The following is an 8,360-nucleotide window of genomic DNA, read 5'->3' as shown; positions in this document are numbered from 1 at the left end:
ATGGCGGGTGCCTGTAATCTCAGCTACTTGGGAGGCTGAGGTGGGAGAATCGCTTGATCCAGGAGGTGGAGGTTGCAGTGAGCTGAGATTGCGCCATTACACTCCAGCCTGGGTAACAGAGTGAGACTCCATCTCAAACAAACAAATAAAAAGAGTGCAGAAATATAAAAATTTCTCCTTTCTACTGAGACATCTCTCTGGACTTGCCATGGTGTTTTTTAAAATATCTTTTTTTTTTTTTTTTACTGGTAATAGAATTTATTCAAATGTGCCTTAATATAGGCGCTGGGGCTTGCCCATGGTGCTCTTGATATATAAGGCCCGGACATTCTGCCAGTTTTTCTTGAGCAACGACACCAAGAAATTGACAGCCAGGTGAATGTTATACACAAGCTCATCGTCTGTCATCTTCACGTGACCAACAGCCACAGCCAGACATAACACCTTCTTCATTTGGAACTTGATCGTGGACTTCACCTCATCCACTTTGGCCACCATGTTTTCATTGTGTGTGAGCAGGGAGGGGAACTTTCCCGCCTTATTTAGGCCTGGGCCGGAGGATTCGTGGAATCTGCTTGATCAGAGACTCTGAGGCCAAAAATGCATCATACTTCTTGGCCAGCTTCTTGACCAGTTTTTTATTCTTGTTGAGTTTTTTCAGCGCCTCGATGTCCATGTGGGGGATATCCACGGCCTTGGCCTCGTCACAGTGCTGCTGGTCCCCCAGGACACACACAGAGAACTTGGGGCGAGGAGTGGACTTAAGCCTGACGGTGCCCGAGAAACGCTTGTCCTTCTGGGGGTCATAGTTCTTCAAACTGATCTGCAACTCCACCGTCTCCTGGAACTTGCGGCGCTTGCGCTGGTTCCCGTGCAGGACTTCCCGCACCGCCTCGTACAGGGTGTCGCGAGAGACTGCTGCTCGTGGCTTCTCCTACCACGCTAACCGGAAAAGGGCTAAAATATCTTATTTAATGTCGTTCTAAGTAACAACAACAACAAAAACTTATATTGATAGCATGAATTTTACCCTTCATCTTTATATTAAGCAATACTAGTTTTAAATGCAAATGTAAGAACATTTAATGTATGTACATGAGATCACTAAAATCACATAATTCATATTTCATAGCATATGTGTGCATTTATACTTTGTTCTTAACTAGAATAATGAAAATGTTGCATAAAATGAAATCAACCGTTTTTATTTCACTTCTTGATACAAGCACCTTATACCAACACACTACCTTTGGCTTCTTATAAGTAAGGAAGGACTGAAACGAAAAGGCACTATAGGCTGCCTATCTTTCCCTTTCCTTCTATGTTATTATTTTCAGGGTAAGTTGTTGACTACTACAGGGAAGTAGCATAAATTAGAAATGACACAACAGGATTCCCTGATTGTTTATGTTCCTAGAAATGCCACTGTCTTCTTTCTGCATAGCAAGTTCCAGTTCAGATGGAAAGTGTGGCCTCTTGGGGCCATCAGTACCCTAATTAATTAGTCACAGATCTAGCACATTTTCCTTGTACACTGTGAGTCTCTTTGAACTCCCGCTCCTTGTGGGGCTTCTGGAATTCAGAGCTCATGGGGCTACGTGCAGATAGGGCAACAAGAAACAGCAGACGTGCTGATTGTGTGTAACTCCTCTTCTCACACTCATGCTTCCTTGTTCTACTAGACTTTACTTAGAAAGCACATGATACAATGCATCGCTGGATACATAGTCATCCAGCAAGAAATAAGGCTGTTACTAAGAAATGAAGGTGAAACCGCAGGCTGGGCGCAGTGGCTCATGCATGTAATCACAGCACTTTGGGAGGCCAAGGCAGGCAGGTCACTTGAGTTCAGGTGTTTGAGAACAGCCTGGGCAATGTGGCAAAACCGTGTCTCTACAAGAAATTAAAAAAGAAAAAAATTAGCCAGACGTGGAGGTCCATGCCTGTAGTCCCAGCTACTTTGGAGACTGAGGAGGGAGAATCACTTGAGCTCAAGAGGCAGAAGTTACAGTGAGACCGCACTGCAGCCTGGGCAATAGAGGGAAACCCAGGTTCAAAAAACAAAACCAAACCAAAAAATACAACATCAAAGATGACAGTTTTAAAAATGTCAGGATAGCAATAACAGAGCATTTAACCACTTGTGAGGCCCTTCTGAGCACAGGTCCTTATATGACTGCAGACTCCAAATCTTCCAGGATTTGGTCTTCTTTTATCTTTTTCCTCCTTCATATGGGGGTCTCCAACCTCAAGGTCACTTCATGGTCCAAGCTGACTGTTGAAGTTCAATATCAGCAAAAGGGGTACAAAGGAGTCTTCCCTTTGGGCTGAATCAGCTCCCTGGAGGGAGCCTTCGCAAAAGCCCAACTCTGCTTCCATGTCATTAGCCAGAACTTAGTCATGGGACTGCACTTAATTCAAAGGAGAGCTGGAAAATGTAGTCTTCTTGCTGGGTAGATGCATGGCCACCCAGCAAGTAATAAGGCCATTACTAAGAAATAAAGGTGAGTGGAGCTGAGTAGGCAACTAACAGTCCCTGCCATACCAACCGAAAGAAATTATTTAAGCAAACCTCAGTTTTTATTTACATAGGTTGTATCTGATTTCTCACCATTATCAACATTATTTGCAAACTTTTCAATTGTGTCTTGCTCTAAATTTTTTTAAAAAAATATCCCTGGCCAGGCGTGGTGACTCACACCTGTAATCCAAGCACTTTGGAGGCCAAGGCGGGCAGATCACCTGAGGTCGGGAGTTCAAGACCAGCCTGACCAACATGGTGAAACCTCGTCTCTAAAAAAAGAAGAGAAAACAAACAAACAAACAAACAAAAACATATCCCTAAATAACAAGTTCACTTCTTTGGAAGAGTTTTCTGTTTACTGAATCAAACCAAATAATATGTATTTAATTAAGCTTGTAACAGTTGAGTTCTTTTTAAAAAGGAGGGCAATTGAACATTTATAATGATATTTAGTCCTAAGATAAACACTGTGTGGGTCAAGGAATAGATGGCCAAAGATAAAGACATGTGAAATTATTATTTTCTTCCTTCCTTCCTTCCTTCCCTCCTTCCTTCCTTTTCTTTTCTTTCTCTTTCTTCCTTTCTTTCTCTTTAGTCTTCCTCTGTAGCCCAGCTTCTTTTGTTTTCCACTGTTTCCTGGGTTCAAGCGATTCTCATGCCTCAGCCTCCTGAGTAGCTGGGACTACAGGCACACGCCACCACATGCAGCTAATTTTTTTGTATTTTTAGTAGAGATGGGGTTTTGCCATATTGGCCAGGCTGGTCTCGAACTCCTGACCTCAAGCGATCTGCCTGCCTTGGCCTCCCAAAGTGCTGGGATTTCAGGCATAAGCCACCACGCCTGGCCTAAATTACGATTTTCTGTTCCTGTGCAGTATTGCTAATTAATGTGTGACTACATTACATAAAGCAAAAGTGATGTAAGCAGCTTCTAAAGGTTGCTGATTTTTTTAAAAGATCATTAATGTCTACCTAAATCAATCTACTGCCAATATCTGGATGCATTGAACCATCTTGCATTAATGTTATCTACTTGAAGCATGCCAGGTCATGAAATTTTAATGAAAACTAGCTGTTGTCCATTTTTGCATTAGCATTTTGCATGGCATATAATCAAGCTGTTCTTTAATTGGTGAAAACTAGTTCTCTGTTTGGTGTTAGTAACTCAAAGCTGAAATAACTTCAATATTCTTAGCTCATTTTTATGTTTCTCACCTCTTTGCCAAGCTTATCAAATTATTTCCATATGAAATGAAAAAAGGCTTTACTAGCCTCCACAACATTTTTACTTCAAGTAAATAACTGAAAGAATTTACTAATTCCAACCAGTTTTTTAACCTGTTTTTAAATTACGATAACTTATAGTTTATTAAACAGAACAATTTCTGCATATTTAGGTTCGAATGTGAGATTTTTCTGAATGAATTTGGGCACAATTAGGTTTCAAAAATGGAACTGCTAAAATCTGGGTATTATGAGCAAACTATTTATTATTTATAGAGTATAGTTCTACATATTCTGCATTTTGTCTTTCACATATAAATATCTGGGTACATGCACCATCTGAGTGTATAAAATTAAACTACCTGAACACCTTTAAAAAATTAGAGTAAAACGTAAAAATGTCTATAAAAAGAAATTCATTAGAGATTTCAAAATATCCGTAAGTGCTAAATAAGGTTTCCAGAAATCAGTGATTATGCTGAAACGTGTCACAAGGGGAACTGTTAACAAGTGTTATTTTGCCAATGGTAGGAAGATTGCCAACCTTTAATTGGCTTTAAAGTTGGTGTTCTATCAATGGTGTATTGTAAAAGGTAATAATGCCCACATTTATTACTTAACCCTGAAACGAGAACTCTAGATTTGACTAAAGGTGGCACTATGCACCAGTCCTTCTAATTAAAAAGATTCAAATGCCCACATTTTAAATTTGATTAAGATGTACATTATCATGTTTTTTATTAACAACAGCAAAACAAAAGATGTTTGTCTACGCTTTACAACATGCAATGACCAGTCAACCTTCTCTTTTGCTTTGCTATTCATTAACTGTTTTGTTCTAAGGAAAATGCTGAAAATAGCTCTTGGGAGGCTGCTAGGAAGGTATAATTCTATTGAATGGAACCCAAATATGGCATGTCATCTTTCTTTGTATTCTGTAAAGGTTGGGCGAGGCTCCTCATTAATAAATGCAAATGAGGGATTATCATATCTTCTAGGGTAAACAATGCTCTATCCATTAGTTTCTGGACTTCTAACCATGAATTACCATCTAATGACCCAGAACCTACAGCAGCACAAGAGAGCTCTTGAATAACAATTATGAACAAATAAATATGAGGTAAAGCTAGTCAAACCATTAAGAGGGAATATTCCAACAAAAAGATCACTTTCAATATGTGTGAGGCTTCTTTTTCAGTAAGAAAAAGATCCATTGAAGATTTTTGAGGGAAATCAGCTGAATGTTGAATACCAGCATTCATCTGATCTACTTCAAAGTTTTGTCATGCTGACTTGAATAGCTTTGTGGATTAAGGATAGTTTACAGTTTTCCTGACTCTGGCATATTACATGTGCATCAGATTGCCATTCTATACCAGCCATTTGTCTTTTAACCCTCTCCTCGTCCTTCCACCCCATGTGACATTCACATCCTTCTCAGTTTAGCTTATTGGCCTTAGGAAACATGCAAGGCGCATGGGGTGACGATAGCTACAAGACCCCTGTGGCAAACCTCATTGGCTGCCTTCCCAAGGTCTCCTTCCTTGCTGGCAGGAACATCTAAATTCTACAACAGAAACAGAAAATACCCAGTACTCCCATTCCTAGCCTCTCTGTTACCCCAATTCTGGTTTATGATGTGGATTTTAAAAAGTCTGTTAATACAATGTCTTGTGGAATGTAAAATATGAAAAGATGAAAATCATAGCCACTAAGACCTAAAAGTAATTATAATAATTTTAAAAGAGAAACAAAGTTGACTTTGATATTTTGTTCATGCAACTCATTGTCATATAATCACAAAATACGAGATAAAAATTTAAATATTTAAACCTGGGGTTTTGAGATCATCTCAGGAACACTGGCAAATGCTAAAGGAACATTTTGCATTTATTCTCAGCTAGAAAAAAATTGTCAAAAATCTACTATCTCCTGTAAGCATCACAATTATTAATTAGTCAGAAGAATAAAATATGGAAAGGATATTAAATACATTTGGGAATTGGCAAATCTCTATGCTAGGATTATTACTGAATTAATGGGAGCTCAAATATAAAATATTGACTAAGTCACCTCATCTTGTGGTCTCTCCATTCATAGCCTATTCTATAATATGGAAATAACATTATTGACAGTTCCTGAATGTTCCCTGTGAGCTTGGAAAATTTCCCATCATGGCCAGGTGTGGTAGCTCACACCTGTAATCCCAGCACTTTGGGAGGCCAAGGCAGGTGGATCACTTGAAGTCAGGAGACCAGCCTGACCAATATGGTGAAATCCTGTCTCTACTAAAAATACAAAAATTAGCCAGGCGTTGTAGTGAGCACCTGTAATCCCAGCTACTCAAGAGGCAGAGGCAGGAGAATTGCTTGAACCTGGTATTCAAACGGGTTCAATCGCACCACTGCAGTCCAGCCTGGGCAAAAAGGGAGACTCCATCTCAAAAAAAAGAAAGAAAACAAAAGAAAGAAAATTTCATGCATACTGGAGGTTAACCCCAAGCAATTTATAACCTTATATCATTTAGGATTAGGCTAATTGTTGGCAACACAGACTCAAGTTATAGTGGCTTAAATATATTAATTGCTTATTCTCTCTCATAAAATAAGTCCAGACATAGCAGTTTAGGGCTGATGTAATGACTTCACAAAGTCATCAGGGACCCAAGCACTGCTATCCTTGGTGCATGGCTTCTGTCCTTATTCCAGCCAGCAATCTGCTTTCTAGCAGGAAACAGAAGGAAGGGAGTGGGAGGAAAAGGGCATGAACCAGCTGTTTGCTCCTATCTCAAAGAGCTTTATAGGAAGCTCTGCCTAAGAATATCTGCTTACATCTCATTGGCCAGAACTAGCTATCAGGGAAGATGGGAAATGAAGTCTTTTAGTTAGGTACATTGCTATTCCAAATTAAATAAGGGACCTGTAATTGCAAAAACAGAAGCATGGGTAGTGAGTACACAACTAGTGATCTCTGGCATAGACTGTTACTTTGGTGATCCAACTTCTAAACATCCCTCTTCCCATACGTAGAATATACTCACCCTTTTCCCAAGGTTTCCTCCAGTGATAGTATTCAGCAAAATTCCATGATTTCTAGATGCAGCCCTTACCATCTTGTAAAGACTGGGTGTGACCCTTTGTGATTTTAGAAACTAAAAGACAAGGCTGGATGTGGTGGCTCACACTGGTAATCCCAGAACTTTGGGAGGCTGAGACAGGCAGATCCCTTGAGCTCAGAAGTTTGCGACCAGCCTCTCCAACATGGCAAGATCCTGTCTCTAAAAAAAAAAAAAAAAAAAAATTTGGCGCCCAGGAGGTTGAGGCTGCAGTGAGCCAAAATCACACCACTGCACTTGAGCCTGGGTGACACAGTAAGATGCTGTCTCAAAAAAATAAAAAAAGAAAAAGAAAAAGACAAGTGATCTGCCTCCAACACACCCTGTATATAACAGTTGGGGAAACAAAGGGTAATTGCAATAAAGACACCTTTTCAGAAAAGAGGAGAATGTGAAATGTACAGAGTGAAGAAATCTTTAGTTACAGTGTCATTCCATCATTGATTTCTTGGTGTCCAATTCAGTAATTCAGTGGAATCAGTGTATTCACAGTGTTATGCAACAATCACCACTGTCCAAGTCCAGAACATTTTTGTGACCCCAAAAGGGAGCCCTGTGCTCATTAAGCACTCTCCACTTTCCCTTCTCCCCAGCCCCTGGCAAACCACTAATCCATTTTCTGTCTCTCTGGATTTGCCTGTCTGGGATATTTCACGTAAATGGAATCACACAGTATGTGGGCGTTAGTGAGAGTAATAAGAAGACCGGATTCTTTCATTTAGCATAATGTTTTCAAGGTATGGTAATTCTTTGTACTGTATCTTTGCCACTTTTCTGTAAATCTAAAATTATTTCAAAATTAAAAGTTTATTTAAAAAAAAACTGAGGAGGCTTATGGTCTGTTTTCTTCTAATATGTTCCCTGTGCTATTGACTATACTCAAAGATCAGGCTACAAGTCTACATTTATGTATGCTGAAGCCATCATGTCCATATTCCAGACAGGAGGCAGGAGTGGGGGTTGCAGGACACATGGGCTCATTCAGCAACTTCTGCTTACATCATGGCTGGGGAGTTGCAGTCTTTTAGCTGGGCACGCTGCTGCCTGAATAAAATAGTGATCCTGTTACTTACTAAAGAAGAAGGTGAGGATGGATATTGGGTAGGTAACTAGCAGTCGGCCACAGACCTCCAACAAAACTCCTCATGGCAATGAAAATTTGAAGCCAAGACAGTTGTTGCTCTAGGGAGCAACAGCATAAAACTTGAAGTCTGTCTGAAACCTGGCTTTGATACTGTCTTTGTTACTTACTGGCTATGTGGCCTCAGGCAAGCTGATCTCTGAACCCTGATTTTCTCTTGCATAAATGCAGAGAATAAAATATGCTCAGTACTTGTCAGAGTGCCTGGCCATCATCATCATCATCTTTGACACCTTATCTCCCAATCCAGGAAATTTTTTTCTATTACAATAGTTTGCCTCTTTTTTTTTTTTTTTTTTTTTTTTTTTTTTTTTTCTGAGGCAAAGTCTCACTGCGTTGCCCAGGCTGAAGTGCAT

The 8,360-nt window shown here is 39.8% G+C and overlaps 1 pseudogene across 1 annotated transcript in view; it reads right to left on the bottom strand.

Annotated features, from left to right (window-relative positions):
- Positions 1 to 229: 229 nt before the first annotated feature.
- Positions 230 to 8,360, bottom strand: part of LOC116557282 — an 8,885-nt pseudogene continuing 754 nt past the window's right edge. The window contains exons 2-3 of the transcript XR_004271455.1: positions 5,262 to 5,315; positions 230 to 934 (exon numbers count right to left, since the gene is read on the bottom strand). The product of XR_004271455.1 is annotated as a 60S ribosomal protein L10a pseudogene (transcript). The remainder of the gene's footprint in view (positions 935 to 5,261; positions 5,316 to 8,360) is intronic.

This window comes from Sapajus apella, unplaced genomic scaffold (assembly GCF_009761245.1).
Source record: "Sapajus apella isolate SASKATOON/1434 unplaced genomic scaffold, GSC_monkey_1.0 scaffold19, whole genome shotgun sequence".
Classification (NCBI taxonomy): Eukaryota; Metazoa; Chordata; class Mammalia; order Primates; family Cebidae; genus Sapajus; species Sapajus apella.
Note: the sequence above shows the minus strand (reverse complement) of the source record. Positions and strands in the feature narration are given on the sequence as shown.